General features: G+C 47.9%; 1 non-coding gene across 1 annotated transcript; it reads right to left on the bottom strand.

Annotated features, from left to right (window-relative positions):
- Positions 1–8,438: 8,438 nt before the first annotated feature.
- On the bottom strand, positions 8,439–8,596 carry LOC121440072. The gene has a single exon (XR_005973326.1). It is a non-coding gene; the product is annotated as a U1 spliceosomal RNA (small nuclear RNA).
- Positions 8,597–12,145: the final 3,549 nt, after the last annotated feature.

Below are 12,145 nucleotides of genomic sequence, written 5' to 3' on the forward strand. Positions count from 1 at the left end.
GCAGGGAGGACTGGGCTGAATGCTGGGAGAAAGAAGGGCAGAGTCAGAGAGACACCATGGAGCTGCTGGAGATAGACATGTTGAAACTTTAGCTGGTAGGCCACTGCCACGTGGTGATACATAGATTAATGGAGATGGGTTAAATTAAGATGTAAGAGTTAGCCAATAAGTAGTTAGAGCTAATGGGCCAATCAGTGATTTAAATACTAAGGTTTTTTGAGTGGTTGTTTTGTGGGTGGGGTGGCCAGGATGAACAAGTGACCCTTCTTCCAACAAATTGGTGCCCAACCTGGTGGACTAAATCCACTTAAAAACCTGAGAGAGCTTAATTCTAGGCAGAAAAATACAGAGTTTAACACAGCTTCTTGCTGTTTGCTGGTGGTGTGCCACAGCTCCTTTAAGAGAGATTTTCCTGACTCAGCCATAGCAAAAGGAAAAAAAACCACACAGTTTTAAAATTCTGGCTTTCTGGACCCTGCCAGGGTAAACTCTGACTCTCTCAGGCAGGAGGTCAGGCTACAGAGCATTTGAATGGGGTTTGTGAGCAGACTGCTGCAGCTTGTTTAATGGCAGCATGGAACAGATGTGTGCTTGGAAGTGGGGTGGGGTGCCACACAGGAAGTAGAGACGGGGCAACAAGAATGCTGGAAGAGGGAAGCACAGTCTGCAGTGGTGAACCAGCCACAGAGGAAGCAAGAAGTGACTGCATTGCCGAATAAGGTACAGAGGCACGTGGCTAACGTAGACAAGAATAATGGGCTAATATAAGTTATAAGAGTTAATAAGTCTGAGCTACTAGGCCAATCAGTTTATAAGTAATGTAGACCTCTGTGTGATTTCTTTGGGGCTAAACGGCTGTGGGACCTGGTGGGACAGAAAACCTCAGTCAACAGAGCAGAGTGACATTAGCATATCCTGACTCTCTGTTTAGGATGGCTTCAGTTTGTCACAAAAGGCTAGGTGACCACTTTCTGTGGGGCAGGTGCAAACTGTGGCCTGAAATTCTAGCCTCCATACAGAGTAGAAATATGGGCCCATATAATATCACCCCTATAAATGACATGGTCAGAGTTCCCTTGGCTGGGCAGGTCTCTACGTGAAATATATCTCAGGATAACCTGTCAAATCTACACCCACCTGTTCCACTTTGCAGCAGAAAACACTGAAGAAGCTTACACTCGAGTCTCTGATAAATACCACCAGGGTGTATCTGGAAGCTAAGCAAGTTCATAAACTTGATGCCAAATACCTATGGATCCTCCCTTTAATAATGGCTTCTCGACTGATCCAAATTAAAGGACAGAGGGCAGTTCAACCTGAACCTCAGCAAAACTCCAAAGTCAGAGAGGTCATGTGGGTTGTCCCTCTGTATGCTGTGAATATGTTTTGTTACCATTGGGTAATAAAGAAACTAATTTGCCCAATAGCCAGGCAGAATAGAATCAGGTGGGAAATTCAAGCAAAGATACAGGGAAAAAGAAGGCAGAGTCTCAGAGATGCCAGCAGCTGCTGGAGAAGCCACGAGCCTCATGATAAAATATAAAATAATAGAAATGGGTTAAGTTGTAAGAGCTAGTTAATAATAATCCTGAGCTAACAAGCCAAACAGTTTGTAATCAATATTAAACCTCAGAGTGATTATTCGGGAACTGGCAGGCGGAAGAGAAACCTCCAGTTACAGGGAGGCATGTGGTTCTTGGGGTATACTTACTGGAGCTTTCTGCCCCTCAGCAAGCCAGGCAAACTCGGGCCCTTTACCCACTTCAGAGGGTCTGCACCCATGCTTGCCTTCAGAGCTGGGAACCACAAGGGGATCCAATGTAAGTGTAACACTTCTGTGCTGCTGGAGCCTTCCTGTGTGGAGCAGGGAGCCTTCATAGCTTCTTTCCTCCATCTTGAAACAGGGTGAACAGACAGACATACACTCAGCTCAAGCACTTCACAATTAGTCAGTCAGATGTTGCGTCGAGCTTTTTGCTTTCCTTCTTGTATCTGTGATCTCCCAATATTTCTCCCATTTTGGGGTTCAGAAACAAAGGCAGCCAAACAGGAGCCTCATTAGCACCATGGGCGCTGCATCAAGCCATTCCCAGTGATTTTGCTTCTGAAAAATGCCAGTTGGGGAATTCAAACTTTTATCTTCTCTGACTTTAAGCTTGTTCTCCTCTTCCTGCTTCTTGTCTGTGTGCAGCACGTGCAGGTGAATGGAAATTGCTATCAGGTGCCTTTTCCATCACGCTTCCCTTTATTCACTGGGGCAGGGTCTCTCTCTCTCTCTCTCTCTCTCTCTCTCTCTCTCTCTTTCTCTCTCTCTCTCTCTCACACACACACACACAAATTCTGCTCAGTCTAACTAGCCAACTTGCCTTGGGGACCCCATCTTTGCCTCCTGGGGGCTGCTGGGATTAAAGGTAGCTGACATACCTGCCTAGTTTTTACGTGGGTTCTGGGGGGTCCAAACTTTAGTCTTTACACTTGCATGAACCCAAATGTTAGCAGGCAGTGTACGCCGTAATCCTAGCACTGCATTCTCAAGGCAAGACTCAGCTACAGCTACACAGTGAGTCGGAGATCAGCCTGGGCTACAGGAGACTTGCCCCCAAATAAATAAATGAGTTCCCTCAACCCCCGAAACTCTTGCTCTTCGACTGTGCTATTGTCTAACCTGGAAGGCATGGTCAAATTATAATCTGAATTATTCATCTCATGGTTGCCTGTAACTAGTATATTCAGGAGGCAGAGACAGGAGAATTGCTTGCAAGTCTGAGGCCTGTTTGGACTCCATACCAAGAGACTTTGCCATTAAAAAAAAGCAAACAAAATATCTTTACCGAATTTAATAGTTGGGAACAATAGTTGGGGACCGTCTTTCTGGACACGAGGGTGGGGCAGAATGGAGGTGGGGTGCTGGGGTGCTGCTCCTAAATCATGTCATATGACCTCTCATTCACTCAGGTGTGGTGGTTGGGTAGTTAGGGCGGGGCATCCTAGACCTTCTGCACACCACAGCCACACTGCAGCAATCACACCAGCAAGCACTTTCTGGGCTTATTAGGGAAAAGCTGGAATTTTGTCAAGGGTCGTTGATCTTGGCAGCAAGACAAACTCCCACCTCCCTGGGGGCCGGGGAGGGGTTCAGTCAGTTGCAGAAGGGAGAAGACAAAACCTATGGGAGCTTTCTCAGGGGCACCCCTCCCGGAAGGCTTCCAGGAAACAGAGTAAAATCCCTGGATAATCGAATTGCTAAACTGGTTACACACACACAAGTTAGAAATTCCTCAGACAGCTGACCTTTTCTGTTTGCTGAGCTAACAACAAGAAACTTATAATCGTAATGTCATGGTTATTATTTGTTTAATTGAAAATCTTTATTTCCTTCATTTTGTGTGGGGGGTATGCCCATGTCAAGCCATGTGTGTGGAGGTCAAAGGACACCTTGGGGGAGCTGGATCTCTCCTTCCACTATGTGGGTCCAGGGTCATCAGGCTTGCCTGCAAGAGCCTTTCTAGCTGAGCTATCATCTCACTAGCCCTTATTTTGCTTTCATTCCAGGTGGGCCTGGAATTCACTATGAATCCCAGACTGGCCCCGAAGTTGTGGCCATCCTGCCTCAGCCTGCAGAGGGCTGGAATTACAGCCCCACCCATCCCAACATGGTTGTCATCGCCGTCTTAGAGCGTAATGCTGGTTCTGGGCCTGTGACTTTTCTGGTATGAGGAGGTGGCTTTGTCAGTGTAGACAAAGAGCAGCTGAGTGTTTCCATCTCCAAGCTTGGGACTCAGAGACGCAAGACTTAAGAAACGGTTTGGGTTTCTTTGGGTATCTGCTCCGGGCAGGGCCTCACCGGATAGCAGGCTGACCTCCAGCCTGAGTTGACCTTCCTGTGGCAGCCTCCCTACCGGTGGGATTGTAGAAAGGAGCTACCACACTCAACCTCGGCGCCATCACTAGAATATTTGCACGCTGTCAACAATACTTGGGAGGCAGCGGCAGCCGCAGCGGCACACGATCATCCTAGCTAAATCCTCAGTCTTAGCTGGGGCTAAGAGCGGAAGTTAACCTGGAAGCTCCAGTTGCCCAAGGACAAGATAACTTCCTGGAATGTTGGGAGCTGTAGCCCTGGGGAAGTAACAAGCCCTATGAGCCTAAACGAGTTGGTTTGAGCCAACTACACTGGATATGCTTGAGGTGCATAGGCAGGAAATAGGTTAGGCTGTATTCTTGCCCCTGATTGGAACTGATGGGAAATGCAATGAATTATGGGTTTTGCCTTTTTAATACTCTGCAAAACCTGACTCGTGGACATTCCCTGAGAACCCTGGGGTGAACCTGGCCAAAGTCTATCTACCTGGGCAGTATTTGATTCAAGTTTGCTTCGATTTGTCTCTAAATTGTGGAACTGGTTTTTCTCTCGTGACTCTTGGGATTAACACTACATGGGAGCTCGTTCTTAAAAAAAAAACTCACTGCTCAGGCGCTTAATATAAGGACTTCTTAAGATGGCATTGTGTTTAGGCTAGAATCAGAATATTCAGTATATAAAGTTAACTCTTAAGGCCCCATGAAAATGGGGGTGCAGCATCTGTCATTTCCAAGTGGGTGACATCTCTATCCCCAGTCTGCTGGAAGAGGATGGGCCAAAATATACAAACTGGGTGAAGCAGAAATTACAGGAATTTGGAAAGGGGATGCTGAAAATATAACACGGTGCAAACCAAAGGCGGAGAGTTCTCAACTGGCTGTAGGCTGAGTGGCAACGAAGGGCCAGGCCACAACTGCAGCCGTGCAGGAAATGTGAACTCTGCTAAGAGCCTGCTTCCTGAGAGTGTTTCTGATTAGTTGAGAAATGTTTTTGGGGTTGCATGCTCTTGTTTACCTGTGGTAGGGTTGCCCCAGAGGGCCTCGGGGCTCTGGGCCACAGTGATGACCGTGGTTAGAGGAGTTTTCATCTTCCACGTTTCCTTTCTTCCCTCCTTTGTGTTAGATACTCGGATCAAGACGAGGAAGGCTGAGGGTAGAGGCACAGCCTGTCATCCCAGTATTTGGGAGGCTGAGGCAGGAGGATTTCGAGTTTGAAGCCAGCCTGTGTTACACAGTGAAGCTCTGCCTCAAAACAACAAAGAAAGAACAAGGCCGGGGTGGGGGTGGGGTGCTCTTGGTATCAGTGTGTGAGGAAGGGTTCTGGGTTGAACTCTGAGGTAGGGTAGGTACAGCTCAGTGCCAAGTGCCTCCTGGGGCTGGGGATGTGGATTAGCTGTAGAGTGTTTCACTGCCGAGTCCCAGTGCAGTTTAGGAATTCTGCAGGCCTGACTTTGGACAACCATCTACCCCACATTGTGTGAGTGTAGTAACCAGGTCACCAGCATCAGGCCTTCACAATCACAGGCCAGCCCGGAATACAGGGCAGGTTACTTTGTAATGTGACCCCACCTAGAAGTCACAGTGCCGAGGTTTAACTGGGATCCCATACCTACCTTTAATTATCTGGATCTGTGTCTTAACCACCCTCAGCTCCGTGGACCGTTAGCCTCCTGTGTTCATAGAAAACGAAACAACTCGCAACTAATTCATTTCTTAAAGTTTCTGCAAATCAATCGATCACGTGGCTTGCTAATCTATGGCCTTTTAAAAAAAATTTCAGGCTGACTGAAAGTCATTTTATATCAACAGTGGCAGCAGGGATAATTTTTGGAATCACAAGGAACCTGCTCTGCCCAAAAGGAGAGTCGGGGGTCAGAGTAGCTCCGAGTAACAGCAGTGCAACCCGCTTGTTGGACACCCCAGCAGTTCCCAGGGAGCCTGTCAGACTTGCAGAAGAATGGAGGACTGGCGGCTGGCCAGGCAGCCAAAGAGCTGGGAATAGTCCTGTCTACAGAATCTGAAGGCTTCCCCTGCCTCCACCAGCCCAGCCCTGCAGTGACGCCTGCTTCTGCAGCAGCAATGCCCCTCCGAGGTTAAGAAACCCCCGTCTTCCACTGGGAGAGAATCAACTCTGTCATTTCTGCTCTATGAATATTCTCTGGGCGGGGTTAGTACTGAGGAAGAAAACTAGTGAGGAGCCCCTCCCCCACCCCTGAGGCATTCTAGCGGCTCCTGGCTGAAGCCTTGCAGAGGCACTAACCTCAGAGTAACAGTGGTAGCACCCTCAGTCCTAGGCTGGCCTTGGACTCGCTGGGTGGCTAAGGCTTGTCACCACAGCTGGCCTTGAACTCAATCTGCCACCAAGGCTGGCTAGGGACTCCCTGTGTGGCTAAAGCTGGCCTTGGACTCACCAAGCCGAACTCAGACTCCCAAGTGCAGGGATCATAGTCATGTGCCACCATGCTTGTCAGACCTGATCAGCAAAGCTTTACTTAGCCAGGCCAAGTATTGGATGTCTATAATCCTGGTCCCTAGGGAGACTGATCCAGAAGGATTGTGAATTTAAGACCTGTCTGACTACAACGTGAGTTCAAGACCAGCCTGGGCAACTTAATGATACTCTGTCTCAAAATAAAACAATTAAAAGGGGGTCTGGGAAAAACAAACCTGGGGTGGAGTATTGAGATGGCCTGGAGCATCAGAGCACTTGCTAAGCAAATCCTAGGTGGAAGAGAGAACAGACCCCCAAAGAATCTGCCTTCTGACCACACACACAAGGAAGAAGTCATATATTCAAAATGAAAGAAATCTAAAATATAAAGGCGCTTACAGCGTAGCTCAGTGGTTGACAATTTGCCAAGCACGTGGTGAAGGGCTCTGGTTTATTTGAAGAACTGGGAGGGAGGGGGAGAACTAAACCAACATTTTGTTGTTTTACTTGTTTGTTTAACAAGGTCTTGGAGCTGTTGAGACGGCTCAGTAGGTAAAGGCATCTGCCACCAAGTTTGATGGCCTAAGGGATCCCGGGAACCCTTACAGTGGGAGGAGAGAACATGCCCCGTGGCATGGGTGACTTTTATCAAAAAAACATGTTTAAAACAAAATTTATAGGTCTCACCCAATATTTCCTAGGCTGGCCTCAAACTCGCTAAATAGTTGAGGATGAATCTTCGGTCCTGGTCCTTCTGCTTCTATTTCCCTAGTGCTGGGATCGCAGGTCATGCTGAGACTTTTTTTGTTTGTTTGTTTGTTTTTCAAGACAGGGTTTCTCTGTGGTTTTAGAGCCTGTCCTTGGAACTAGCTCTGTAGACCAGGCTGGTCTCGAACTCACAGAGATCCGCCTGCCTCTGCCTCCTGAGTGCTGGGATTAAAGGCATGCGCCACCATCGCCCGGCCCATGCTGAGATTTGAACCCTGAACCGTGAGCAGGATAGGCAAGCAGATAACTACTAAGCTACACTCCCAATATCCTGGTAGTTTGAAAGTGAAACAAGAAAACAGTTTTATACACTCAAAAATCACTTTAATAATATAGGTTGCCTTCTAACTAGGCTATCTCCTAGTGGCGGGGTTTCGGTTTTAACTTTCTTCTTCCAGTCTATTTAAGTTCCTTGCTAAATTCAACGTAAAAGTTCAGTGATAGAAAATTGTCATTTGTAAACAAAAGATGTGTAAGCAGGAAACTTCAGAATGAAGACCCTACTGGGACTAAGATGGGAAAAACAGTTCTGGTCTCTCGGTACCTTTCCAAAGTCCACGGGGTGGGGCAGGCTTGGGAGCGCCATGATTATAGCTTTTGTTTTACCCCGTGACTCCCAGCAGAATTCCCAGCGTGCTGCAATGGCTCTTCTGTGAGGGGGGTGTGGGGGTGGGGGAATTGATTGTAAGGAGAAACCATTTTGTTTTTTTCTTAGTTTCACCCCTGAAAGTCTCAGACCTGACTGTGGATTCTCTGGAGAGGAATTAGGATACACTGTGGTTTTGCTGTTGGCCAGCCTATTGAACAGGGTCAAGACCCTTGTTTTGAAGTTTGTGGCTCAACAACCCTCACGTCTATTCCCTCTATGGGGACGAGGGGATCCTCAGGCAAATTCTCCTTTGTAAGGAGATGTGGCCTGGGCTGGGGGTGAGGGGGTCTTGTGCATTGGTGGCTTAGCATAGACAGCCAGAGACAGCTGGTGGCAGTTCCCTGGAACAGTCTGAGGCAGAGAAGATGCCCTGTCTGTGCTCTTTCCTAGGCTCTCCCAGGACCCAACCCAGTGCACTGATCGGCCTGAGAGGGAGAGACTTGCTTAGCTGCTCTCTTTGCCCAAGACTCTCTTTTGCCTACTAAGAGTGTGAGTGTGAGTGTGTGTGTGTGTGTATAAAGTCCAAATATAATACAGGAAGACCACTGTCAGTTCAAATAAGGTGGAATGAGAGGAATGAAACTTATGGTTGACCTCTGACCTCTACCCGTGTGTCACCGCACTGACACACCCGTGTGTCAAAGCGTGTGCCCCCACAGAAAACATACACACATGCATCATAAACATAAAGAATTCTTTTTAGATTTATGTGTTTAAGCTTGTTTGAATCAGGGAAGAGCAGGAACACAGGCCCCCACTAGCACAAATGTGGTTGAGTTTGCTGCATTTGGAGAACTGCAGGATCAGCACAACCGGCACGCACTAGAAGAGCCTCACCCTGGGAAAACCTTCCTGAGCAATGCGTCTTCCCTGCCAGGTCCTAGTGTATGAGGGCTTTGTCTGCATTTATTTATGTGAACCATGTGCATGCCTCGTGCCCATGGAGGTCAGAAGAAGGCATCAGAGCCCCCGGAACTGGAGTTACAGATGGCTGTGAGCCGCCAAGCGGGTGTCGGGACACAAACCTAGATTCTCCTCAAGAGCAGTCAGTGTTCTTAATCATGCAGATTAATCACGTGGTTAATTTCAGCACTCAGGAGGCAGAGGCAGGTAGAACTCTGAGTTCAAGGTCAGTTTGGTCAACGCGAGAAAAGACTAGCAGGATAGCCATGGCTGTCTGAAAATCCGCCTCAAAACAAACAAACAAGGCCAGGTGGTGGTGGTGCACACCTTTAATCCCAGCACTCTGGGACGTAGAGTCAGGCCTGTGAATTCAAGGCCAGCCTGGTCTACAGAGTGAGTTCCAGGACAGTTCCACAGTTACACAGAGCAACCCTGTCTCAAAAAACAAAACAAAAAACAAATACACAAAAAAACCAAAAGACCCCCAAACAAACAAATGTGTAGAAAAAATTAATAATAGAGATTATGTTATAGACACTGAAGGATATAAAAACCCCTGTGTGATACACACCTGCCTGCACCATTTGCTGGTTCCTCTGGCCCTCTCCACCAGGAGTCCGCTGCGGGCTGCTGTCCAGCAGCCCCATTAGCTACCCTCTGAATCTGCAGCTGTAAGCTTTGCGGGTGCCAAGGCTCCTGGCTGGAGAGCCTTCCATGGGGCAGGCGGGCTCCCAGCCCTTGCCACTTTCACTAATGGGGTCTAACACAATCGACGTCTTCTTCCCAAGTATCGGTTGTCAGGGTGCAGCTGTTCTGTGATAATGGGTGCCTTTGACCAGACAGTTCATGCAAGATTCGCCCTTGAGGAGAAATAAGATGAGTTTGGGCTCAGACAAATGAAAACATAGATAGGAATAACAGCCTGCACTTGAAGTGTATGAGACAGTATTTAAAAAGCCCCCCCCCCCCAACTCCCCAAGTGAAAGGCATAGTCTGTCAGAAGTGGGAGGTTTGGTCGTATCATTCCCAAAGATCAGAGAAAGAGTTAGTGATTGATTATTTTAAAGATTGTGTGTGTGTGTGTGTGTGTGTGTGTGTGTAAGCGTCTGGTCCCCTGAAGCCAGAATTGCCGGTGGTTACAAGCTTCTGGAATCTGGGCGCTGTGAACCAAACTCTGGTCCTCAAGACGAGCAAGTGCCTTCAACCACTGAGCCAACCATCTCTCCAACTCCAACCCCTACCCCACATACACACATTAATTTGGACATTTATTTATTTGAGATGTTCTCATTTGGCCAAGGCTGGTTTCCATCTCACTAGGTAGTTGAAGATGATCCTGAACTCCTGGTCCTCCTGCCTCTACCTCCCGAGGGCTGGGGTTACAGGCAACACTGGAGACTTCTGACTCAGGTGTAGTGAGTACACCTGCAGTCCTAGCCCTGGGGGAGCTGAGGCAGGATGTCCACGGTTTCCAGTCTTGCCTACAGTTTAGTCTCTATCTTTCAACAACAACATGAACGTCTTAGGATTGAGAGCCTCAGCGTGATGTGCTCTTGTAGCCATTGAGTCCGGGACTGTATCTGTCACCTGGGAAATGCTGACTGTATGTTGAGTGGAGGCTGAGACAGGAGGAGTACTGTGAGTTTGAGGCCAACCTGAGCTATACAATGAGTTCTAAGACAGCCTAAACTACAGAATGAAACCTTGTATCAAAAAGAAAAAAAAAAGCAAGAAAAAATGTGTTCTTTTGTTTTGTTTTTTGTTTTTGAGACAAGGATTCTCTGTAGCTCTGGAACCTGTCCTGGAACTAGCTCTTGTATGTAGGATGAGAGGCTGGCTGCTTGTTGTTGTGGTTTTTGTCCCTCGTCCTGCCCAGTACCCCACAACTGTTTAGCCCCAAAGAAAATCACACATAGGTCTCCATAAATTATAAGCTGATTGGCCTATTAGCTCTAGCTTCTCACTGGATGACTCTCACATCTTGATTAACCCATTTTTCTGATCTATGTTAGCCATGTGGCTCAGTACCTTTTTTCAGTGGGGCAGATCACATCCTGCTGCTTCGGTGGTCTGGGCAGGAGTGGGAGGAATCAACTTCCTCCTTACCAGAATTCTCCTGTTCTCATTATATCTTCTTGTCTGGTTTTCCCGCCTATATTTCCTACCTGGCCAATCGGCGTTTATTTATAACATGATTGACAGAATACAGATAATTCTCCCACACCACTTGTAGACCAGGTTGGCCTCGAACTCATAGAGATCTATCTGCCTCTGCCTCCCGAGTGCTGGGATTAAAGGCGTGCACCACCACCATCCTGGCAAGAGATGTGTTCTTACAGCTCATCAGAGTGAATCAGAGTTCAATTCCCAGCATGCCACACCAGGTGGCTCACAGCTGCCTGTAACTCCAACTCCAGCTCCAAGGGCTCAAATACTTTTTCTGGCCCTTATTCTGAAGTTACCCACACTCAAGTGGATGGGCACTGTCTGTAATGGTCTGTCCTGTCCCTTTAAGAGATAAGCCCTGCCCCCTACCCCCTCCACTGAGGCAAGCAGATCTTCCTTTTGCTTCCAGCCTGATCTCCTTTCTTTCCATCTCTCTCCTGAAGAGGCAGCTTCTGCCTCTCTCCCTTCTCCCCACTTCTCCCCTTCCCCCTTTTCTCTCTCTCTGTTCTCTTTTTTTTCTCTCTCTGCTCTCTCCCTTCTCCCCTTTCCCCTTTCCACTCCATAACCCACTAAATCAATACCCACTTTCTTTGCATGGCATGCCTAATAGGTCCCTGTCTCTCACCGGCTGTGGCTCCTTGTGGGACTGGCTGCCTACCTGTCTCTCACCCGCTGCATGGCTCCCTGCTTGGGACCGGCTGCCTTCGTGGACCACTGTGGTCTCATGGCCTGCTGCCTGCTGCAGCCACTTGGAGAACAGTGTTGTTTTAGTTTTACAATAACACTGTTTTATTTATTTTTATTTTTTTTATTTTTTTTTGGATTTTTCGAGACAGGGTTTCTCTGTGGCTTTGGAGCCTGTCCTGGAACTAGCTCTGTAGACCAGGCTGGTCTCGAACTCACAGAGATCTGCCTGCCTCTGCCTCCCGAGTGCTGGGATTAAAGGCGTGCGCCACCACCACCCGGCCCTATCACTGTTTTAGTCATTGTTTCATGTGAAAGGCATGACTGAGGCAACTCTTCTAAGCGAAAGCATTTAATTAGGGACTGGCTTACAGTTTCCGAGGTTAGTCCATTATCATCATGGCTGGGAATATGGGGGCACATAGGCCAACTTGGTGCTGGAGAAGGAGCTGAGAGTTCTACATCCTGATATGTAGGGAGAGAGAAAGATTGGGTCTGTCATGGGCTTTTGAAACCTCAAAGTCCACGCTCATTGACACACTTCCTCCAACAAGGCCACACCTTCTGATCCTTCTAATCCTTTCCAACAGTGCCACTTCCTGATGACTAAGCATTCAAATATGAGTCTATGGGGGCATTTTTTATTCAAACCACCACAGGCACAGATACATACACATAATAAA

Source organism: Microtus oregoni, unplaced genomic scaffold, assembly GCF_018167655.1.
Source record: "Microtus oregoni isolate MIOR12 unplaced genomic scaffold, Mior012 000064F_ref0000363, whole genome shotgun sequence".
NCBI classification, from domain to species: domain Eukaryota; kingdom Metazoa; phylum Chordata; class Mammalia; order Rodentia; family Cricetidae; genus Microtus; species Microtus oregoni.